The sequence below is a fragment of the Pongo pygmaeus genome, chromosome 19 (genome assembly GCF_028885625.2).
Source record: "Pongo pygmaeus isolate AG05252 chromosome 19, NHGRI_mPonPyg2-v2.0_pri, whole genome shotgun sequence".
Lineage (NCBI taxonomy): Eukaryota > Metazoa > Chordata > Mammalia > Primates > Hominidae > Pongo > Pongo pygmaeus.
Genome location: NC_072392.2, coordinates 36,585,824 through 36,595,338, shown reverse-complemented (window position 1 = coordinate 36,595,338; position 9,515 = coordinate 36,585,824). Strand labels below are relative to the sequence as shown.

The window sequence follows — 9,515 nt, the reverse complement described above, 5'->3', positions numbered from 1 at the left end:
GTGCATAAGATCATACCTCATGTGTAACAATCTGGAGTATTAGAAAACCTGGCATGCCCTTCCATTTACACAACCACTTGTAAGTAGACACACCATAAATCCAAACAGGGTGCCCAAGAGAGGTTGTTCTCCTTGTCTTTCTTCATTCTTAATTTTTTTCCCATGATTTTTCTTAAAAGGAAGAACTGGGCTGCGGCCTAGGATTTAGTGGAGTAGATCAAAAGGTACTGATTGTGGATGGGACTCCACAGTGTGTCAACACTAAGTGATTTCTGGCCTCTTATGTGCCTCAGTTTCTCTCTCTGAAGGTCTACCATCTGCAAAAGAGCTCACAATGTGGAGTGAGCAGCTCCTATATGTGTTTCCTGGATGAAGCTTTTTAAAATTAAATTGTTGGGAGTTCCCTGTAGGGCCATGGCAACGTTGCAGGACATCAACACCCTAGACACTCCTAATCAGCCCTCAGTCACCCAAAGGTAACTTTCAGCTGGGAGAATCAAAATGCCTTTTCTCTTTGGACCTGAGGAAACTCAGTCTCTCATTTATCAAAAAAAATGACACTTCAGTTTCTCACCCAAATGGACAGACAAGCCAATAAAGATTAATTAGAAGAGAAAAGGCAATGGAAAAGACTCTTTAGAATGCACCTCTGAACTAGAATTAGGATGCTAAACAAACAACGTCCAAGGGGAAATACATATATATATATATAAATATATATATATACACATTAGCTGTATATATATACACATTAGCTATATACATATACACATTAGCTATATATATATACACACACATTAGCTGTATATATATATATACATTAGCTATATTATATATATATATATATACACATTAGCTATATATATATAGCTAAGACCACTTCCTGTATACTGTCCTCAGTCACCCCTAACTTTTTAGCTCTCATCTGCCATTACACATGCCAAGGTCAAATCCTCTCACAATGCAAGGGAATCTCTATTACTCCCCAAAACCAAAAAGGTAAAATAATGTGATACCAGAAAGCAGAGCTTTAGACCTAAAAAGAATCTGCCCGTGGCTCTTGAAACTCCACAGAGAAAACACAGCATTTCAAAAAGGGGTGAGTGGCATCTTTGTTTTGAGTTCTTTGAGGAGTTCAAGTCATTAGAAGCCTGCTATAGATATTTTTCTTGGTACAAAAGATTGAAAAGGAGAAGGAGAAATAGGGGAAAGAAAAGAAAGACAAGAAGAAAACACAGAAACCAAGTGCAGGGTTTTTTCTTTTTGCAGCTGTGAGAAATTTCAGACAATTCAGAGGCCTTGTTCTCTATAATTTGGAATTTTCATTTGGATTTGACCAGGTCCAGTAGAGTTGGTCAAATCAGATGGGAGAAAGACTAGAAAAATAACAACAAAAGCCAACAATATGATCACTGAATACTCTAATAGTAAGAGAAAATTAAGACCAGCTGGTTGTCAGTTGTACCCTTTAGTCATTAAGGAGAATTCACAAAACAAATAAAACCCAATTCAGCTACATATCTAGGAATGGGGCCCTGGCTGAAGACTGCTCTCTGCCATTTTAGAAGAAAGAAGAAACTCAAACTCACCTTTTCTATTGGAGGTGAGCTGAAACCCCAGAAAGGAGTTACCTGCCTTTTATCAGTATGGAAGGAGGAAAACTTGACTTCACTGTTGGAAGAAAGCAAAACTCCATAAAAGAAGTTGTACAGCAAAATAAACTTTAGATGTCAACCAAATTTGGGGATATTAGGGATTCTCTTGAGGAAGGGGGCCCCCAGGCCTCAGCAAATTGTCTCATTGGTTTGAGCCATAAGGATAGATCAAGCTGGTTTGAAGCACTGAGAGGAGATTTGTCAAAGATCAGGGGCACCTGCACTCAGAATCTCTCTGTGGTTGCTAGTTGGGAACCCAAAATATCAGAGACAGGTCTCAGTCAATTTAAAAAGTTTATTTTTCCAAGGTTAAAAACATGCCTGTGACGCAGCCTCAGGGGTCCTGATGATATTTGCCCAAGGTGGTTGGGGCACAGCTTGTTTTTATACATTTTGGAGAGACACAGTACATCAATCCATACATGTAAGATTTACATTGGTTTGATCTGAGTGGGCAAGACAACTCTAAGTGCAGGCTTCCAGGTCATAGGGAGATTTGAACATATCCTTTTTATTTTATTTTTATTTATTTATGTATTTATTTTTTATATGGGATCTCACTGTGTCACCCAGGCTGGAGCGCAGTGGTGTGATCTTGGCTCACTGCAACCTCTACCCACTGAGCTCAAGTGATCCTACCTCTTCAGTGTTCCAAGTAGCTAGGACCACAGATGCATGCCACAGTGCCTGGCTAAGTTTTTTGTATTTTTTTCGGTGGAGGCTGGGATTCACCATGTTGCCCAGACTGGTCTGAAACTCCTGAGCTCAAGGGATCCACCCTCCTCAGCCTCCTAAAGTGCTGTAATTACAGGTGTGAGCAACCACACTCGGCCAGATTTAAACATATTATGATTGGTAGTTAGTTAGAAGAGTTATTAGCAGTAGAAAGGAATGTCTGAGTCAAGAGAAAGTGTTGTAAAGACCAAGGTTTTATTGTGCAGAAGAACCTTCCAGGTAGCAGGCTTCCGAGAAAATAGATTGTAAATGTTTCTTATCACACTTAATGTTTGTGTTAATGTTAATACTGGAGGGATATAGTGAGGCATGTCTAATCCCCTCTTCCACAATGCCTGAACTAGATTTTCTGATTAACTCTGCAAGGCTCTTGGCCAAGAAGAGGAGTTCATTCATATAGATGGGGAGGGAGGTTCTTAGAATTTCATATTAGGTTTACATTTGCCAAGTTTTTCACCAAAACTAAAAGTTGCCAATAGTTAGCATTGTTCCATGTAATTGAGACTTCTGAAGAAACAGTTTTACATCCAAGGTGTTTAGGTAAAAGATTATAAGAAGGCAAATTTGGGCAGTGGGGGAGGGCGGGCAGGCTTCTTTAGTGGGTTACAGGATTGTTTTAAGTTAGAATAAAGTTGAAGGTTTGAGCAAGTTGTGGAAGGTTTGTAAAACATTTAACATTGTAGAAGAAATTCTGTGTGTATCTATATGTCTATGTTAGCTAAAGTTAAAAAAGTATTCAGATTTTTCATAAATTGAACATTAAAATAAAAGCACAACGTGATTTTCTTGGAACATTGATCTGCTCTTTAACAGAAAATTGTAAAGGATTATAAGAAAGTTTATTGAGACTCTTACCTCATGGTCAAACATTAAACTTGGATAGATTTTTCTATAAAGTTATATTAAGAATTGAGTTTGACATTAATAGTACCATGATGCAAAGGTGAAATTTGGCTCTCCCTCTAGAACAACATTTTCATGTGATACTCAATAATGATGAAAAGTTTGTTTGCCTTTGAATAAGCTATAAGAAAAATAAGAAAAAGAAAGAGATTGTTTAGAAAGCTAAGTTTTCCCTCTATTAATGAGTATAGGTTTTATCCTTTAAAAAGTTTTGAGTTAACATTTTGACTAAATGGATAACTTATGGTAACCTAGAATTCTATTTTATAATATAAAATGATTTAAACCTTTGATATTTGACAAATGTTCCATAATCATATTATAAATTGTGTCTTTTTCTGACCTAATTGAACTTTTAGCTATTAGGTCTCCTAAAGTCCAAACATGACATATTTGATTTATATAATATAAAAATCATACAGGAAGCATGATCAAATATGAAATGGTGTTAGAATTTCTTTGTGCTATATTTGTAAAAATAGGTTATCATTATATATTCCAAAGTTATGGGAAACTCTTATAATTGTAATATTCCTTAGTGTACATTATAAATAATTATAACTGTTATGTAAAATTCTTGTATGGAACAGAAGTAACAAACTTTTCTATTTAATTTTGGCTTTAACAGTTGGTGTCCTAAAACTTTTTGCCATCCACAGACAATTGTTGGGACTTAATAATTATGCTTTTAGCTGACTCCTAACTCTTGCCATGGATCTTTTGGCTGCCACGGATTTCAGGGAACAAAAGAGACTGCGGGTAGGCTGGCTGCACTCCAGGTTGTGGGTAGTGGTCTAGTTGTGGGGGCTGGGGTTGTTTTCACTTTGCAGGGTGGTCTTCGGTCTTCTGGAAAAATCTTTGAACGTGGTTTGGCCTCCAGCCCAGCCCCTCTGGTTCTCTTCGGCCAGCGCTGATTTTTCTTAGCTACTATCAGAGTTCCACAGTGACCCTCACCAGCACTCCTGGACACCTTCTTCAGCCTTGCAATCACCCCAAGTGGACTCTGAGACACTCTCTCAACTTCACTTGCCCTTGTGGGTTGCCAGTTCCAGTTCCAAGATCGTGTACTAGATTGGACTTCTTTCTGTTGTGGTTCCTTCCAGTGCCAAACAGCTGTGCAGACAAGCAGGAGCGTCTGGGAGGCCCAGGATGAAGGGAGGAAGTGAGCTCAAAGGCCGGCCATCTTTCACTGACATCCGCCTCAGGGGTATCAGGAATGATTCCATTACCAACAGACCCCTCATCAACTCAACAGACTGTATTCCCATCGCCATGGGACCCAATTCCTGCACACAGCCTCTTTCGGAAATGGAATCAGAAGAGCAGTTTCCAGCGCCCACCGCACATGCTTGACACTCCTCGTCCTCCAGCGGGAAGCAACCAGGGAGACGGCCGAGGGCCCCGAAGTGGTTGGCGCAGGCAGCTTTTTCGCGAACCAGGCTGGCTCTGCCTTTCCCGTTTTCCTCTGCTTAGGCAGGCTGACAGCCCTGACAGTTCAGGGGCCGAGGTTGCCTCGCATATGCGCATGCGCCAGTCTCAGGCCTTGCATATGCACATGCGCCAGTCTCAGGGCACCATGTGCAACCGGTGAGCGAAGGCTTGCGTCACGGTGAATGCAACCGTTGCCTGCCGACAAATATCTGTGGCTTGGCGGAAAAGGAGACCGCTGTGGACCTGCGTCCGCATTAGACTCTAGCCTGTCTTCTTTGAAGGATCCACGTGACATTCCCACAATCCTAAGAGATGGCAGTGGAGAGTTAGCCTGAAGAAATCTCAAGCGCAGCTTCAGAAATACAGCGCGATGTCCCTAAGAATCCAAAAGGGCCTGCAGGATGCGTCAGGCCTGCCTAGACGGTGTTGGTTTGAGTATCCTTGAAAGTTGCCCCCTGTGATTTCTAGGAACAGCCCGCCTGTGTTTCCTGGTGCTGCTCTCTCCCCAATACGTCTTCGTGGTAGAGCAGTACCGCACAGTCTCAGAAGCTACCGGGCTGTATGTTGCTATGGGAGTGTTGCGAGTGATGTATGTTTGTGTGTGTGTGTGTGTAAGTGGTGTCCACTGAAAGCAGTGTGCCTCACACACTGCAGCGCTTTCGTTTTGGACTCGCCCCACCTTCTGGTGCGCGTGTCTGAGTGGTTCTGCTTGGACTGCCTCACTTCTTGTCCTTTGTTTTTCTGTTTCCTGAATGCGCAGTGAATTGGGGGGCTGGCCGGACACGCCTGGGTCCAAATCACATTCCCCTGCAAAGAAGCCACTTTTGCAGAAAGAAGAGGAGTACACCACACCTAAGGACAGACACCTCCCTAGACCAGGCTGGATCTGCCTGAACCATTTTCCTCTGCTTAGGCAGGCTGACAGCCCTGACAGTTCAGCTCCCGAGGCTGCCTCACGAATGCGCATGCGCCAGAATCTGAGCACCATGCGAAAGCAGTGAGGGAAGGCTCGCGTCACAGTGACTGCCACTGTTGCCTGGCGACAAGTATCTGTGGCTTGGCGGAGAAAGAGACCTCTGTGGGGTGCGTCCGCGTTGGACTCTCGCCTGTCTTCTTTGAAGGATCCACGTGATAGTCCCACATCCTAGGAGATGGCAGTGGCCAATCAGCCTGAAGAAATCTCAAGCGGAGCTTCAGAAATACAGCGCGAAATCCCTGAGGATCTACCCGCAGGATGCGTTAGGCCTGCCTAGATCTTGTGAGTGTGAGTCTCCTTGAAAGTTGCCCCCCGTCATTTCTTGGTACAGCCCGCCTGTGTTTTCTGGGGCTGCTCTTCCCGGTAGGGTTTCGTGGCAGAGCAGTACCGCGCAGTCTCAGAAGCAGCCGGGCTGTGTGTTGCTATGGGAGTGTGGCGAGTGTTGTATGTCTCCATGTGTACGTGGCTGTGTGTGTGTGTCTGTGTGTGTCTAAGTGGTGTCTGCTGAAAGCAATGTGGCTCACACACTGCAGCACTTTCGTTTTCATCTCGCCCCACCTTCTGGTGCACCTGTCTGTGTGACTCTGCTTGGGCTGCCTCGCTTCATGTCCTTTGTTTTTCTGTGTTTCCTGAATCCGCGGTGAATTGCAGGGCTGGCCGAGACACGCCAGGGTCTAAATCACATTCCCCTGCAAAAGAGCCACTCTTGAAGAAAGAAGAGGAGCACACCACATCCAAGGGTAGACACCTCCCATGACTTCTTTGTCCTGGGACCAACCGATCGTCGAAACCTCGCAACCAGACCCTAGCAATCCTGTCTCAGGGCCGCTTGAATCCAACTCGAATTCGGTTTTGAGCCAAACAGGTGCTTCAGGTCATGAGGTGGGCAATCCTCCATAGTCTTCGGATTTCATCCCGGGACAGAGGGGTGAGCAGCCGTAAGTTCAGATTGGAGTGAGTATATAATCTGGTGAAATGTGGGTGGGGTCCACACCTTTCCCTGCAAAAAGGTGCGGAGAGATGGCAGAAGGTGCTTCCAATTCCATCCTTGCTCTCTTCATTGCACAAGATGTTTACACCATGGCCCTGTGCCCAGGTGGGAGGACTCCAACATGAGGGGAACAGCTGGAGCACAAACTGGGGCCATTTTGGCCAGCTCCCAATTTTGGCTTTCCTTCACGCAGCCACATAGGAGTGGGATGGATTGATGCTGGGTGGGATGTGGCCTCCACCCTGGCCTCCTCTATTCCTCACTTCCATGTTCCTCATGGGTCTAGGGTTTGCTGGGTCTGCCTCAAAGTCTTCCACAGTAAAAGTTTCCCAGTCGCCAGAAAACGACACTCATGGAGATCCATTTCATGAGTGTTTCCTTCTAAACACTGTCACATTTTAATGACTGGGCAGCTGTGATATTTTTGTAATCGTAAATTCGTGTTATATCTACTATCCAGGAACTTATTTTTTCTCTCACTTCTTTTTTTTCTTTTTTTTGAGACGGAGTCTCGCTATCTTCCAGGCTGGAGTGCAGTGGCACGATCTCGCCTCACTGCAGGCTCCGCCCCCTGGGGTTCACGCCATTCTCCTGCCTCAGCCTCCCGAGTAGCTGGGATTATAGGCACCCGCCACCTCGCCAGGCTAATTTTTTGTATTTTTAGTAGAGACGGGGTTTCACCGTGTTAGCCAGGATGGTCTCGATCTCCTGACCTCATGATCCGCCCGCCTCGGCCTCCCAAAGTGCTGGAATTACAGGCCTGAGCCACCGCGCCCGGCCTTTTCTCTCACTTCTATCGGAAGGCGGCATGATTCCTATAGGATGAGAGCGTGCAGCCGTGTCTGGCTTTTGCCTGGTAATCTAGGCTGTGTTTAATTTCATCTACACATCCTTTCTCATTGTGGAGGCGGTTTATCATTGGGCTGTTGCTGGATGGACCTGACTCTTGCCACACATCTTTTGGCTGCCAGGGGTTTCAAGGAGAAAAAGGGACTTCGGGTAGGCTGGCTGCACTCCAGGTGGTGGGTAGTGGTCTAGTTGTAGGGGCTAGGGTTGGTTTTACTTTGCAGGAGGCTCTTGGGTCTTCTAGCAGAAATCTTTCAACGTGGCTTGGACTTTACCGCAGGCCCTCTGGTTCTTTTAGGCGAGCACTGATTTTTCTTAGCTTCCCTGTGGTATCAACAATGACCCTCAGCAGCATTCCTGAACACCGTCTTCAGGACTGTTACCACCCCGGATGGCCTCTGAGACAATCTCTCAATTTCATTTGCTCTTGCGTGTTGCCAGTTCTACTTCAAAGACCTGGTACCACATTGGACTTCTTTTTGTCTTGGTTCTTTCCATTCCCAGACTGCTGTGCTGAGAAGCACGAGCATCTGTGAGGCCCAGAATGAAGTGTGGCAGTGAGCTCAAGGGCCAGGCCATCTTTCAGTGACAACCACCTCCGGTGTATAAGGGATGATTTCATCACCCGCAGACCCCTCATCTTACCAGATTGTATTCCCATCCCCATGGGACCCAATTCCGTCACACAGCCTCTTTCAGCAATGGAAACAGAAGAGCCGTTTCCAGTGCCCACCTTAAATTCTAGAAACTTCTCCTCCTCCACTGGTGCCTGACCACGGATATGGCCCCAGGAGGCGCTATGGTGGAGACTTACAGGGTCTCGCTGTGGTTGTCGCAGACAGCTTTATTCCCGAGAGCAGGCTGGCTCTGCCTATACTATTTTTCTCTGCCTAGGCAGGCTGACATCCCTGACAGTTCAGCTCCTGAGGCTGCCTCGCGAATGCGCACGCTACAGTCTCGGGGCACCATGCACAAGCCGTGAGCGAAGGCTCGCGTCAAGTGAATGTCACCGTTGCCTGGCTGCAGGTATCTGTGGCTTGGCGGAGAGGAAGACCTCTGTGGACGTGCGTCTGCGTTGGAGTCTCACCTGTTTTCCTTTAAAGATCCAAGTGATAGTCCTACAATCCCAGCAGATGGCAGTGGGGATTCAGCCTGAGGAAACCTCAAGCGGAGCTTCAGAAATACACTGCGAAATCCCTAAGGTCCAAAAAGATCCGCAGGCTGCGTCAGGCCTGCCTACTCAGTGTGGGGGTGTCTCCTTGACAGTTCCCTCACTGATTTCTAGGTAAAGTCCGCCTGTGTTTTTCAGGACTGCGCTCTTGCCGGATGGACTTCCTGGCGAAGCAGAACCACACAGCCTCAGAAGCTGCCAAGCTGTGTGTTTCTGTATGAGTGCTCTGAGTTTTGGATGTCTGCGTGTGTGTGTGTGGCTGTATGTGTGTGTTTGTGGGTCTGTGTGTGTGTGTGTATAAGTGTCATCTGCTAAAAAATATTTGGCTCATGCACCGCTGCCCTTTCTTTTCGAGTCACTCCACCTTCTGGTGCATATTTGGCTCATGCACCACTGCCCTTTTTTTTCGAGTCACGCCACCTTCTGGTGCACCTGTCTGTGTGGCTCCGCTTGGGCTATGGGGCTGCGTGTTTTTTGTTTTCCCGTGGTTCCTGAATCTGCGGTGAATTGCGGTCTAAGACCAACAGGGATCCAAATCACCTTCCCATACAAAGCAGCCATTCTTCAATAAGGAATAGGAGCATATCACACCCAAGAGCAGACACCTCCCAGTGCCTCATTGTCCTGCAGCCAACTCAGTGCCAGACCCTAGCAGTCCTGTCTGTAGGACTTCCTGAATCCACCTCAAATTCTGTTTTCAGCCAAGCAGGTGCTTCACTTCGTGAGGTAGGCACTCTTCCATCATCTTGTGATTTCATTCTGGTACAAAGAGAGTGAGCAGCTGTTAAGATAGATACAGGTGAGGGT

General features: G+C 45.9%; 1 long non-coding RNA gene across 1 annotated transcript; it reads left to right on the top strand.

Moving 5' to 3' along the window:
- The first annotated feature begins 1,923 nt into the window (after positions 1 to 1,923).
- LOC129016778 (uncharacterized) lies at positions 1,924 to 9,301 on the top strand. The gene is made up of 3 exons (XR_008494954.2): positions 1,924 to 5,982; positions 6,352 to 6,638; positions 8,436 to 9,301. It is a non-coding gene; the product is annotated as an uncharacterized LOC129016778 (long non-coding RNA).
- The last annotated feature ends 214 nt before the right edge of the window (positions 9,302 to 9,515 follow it).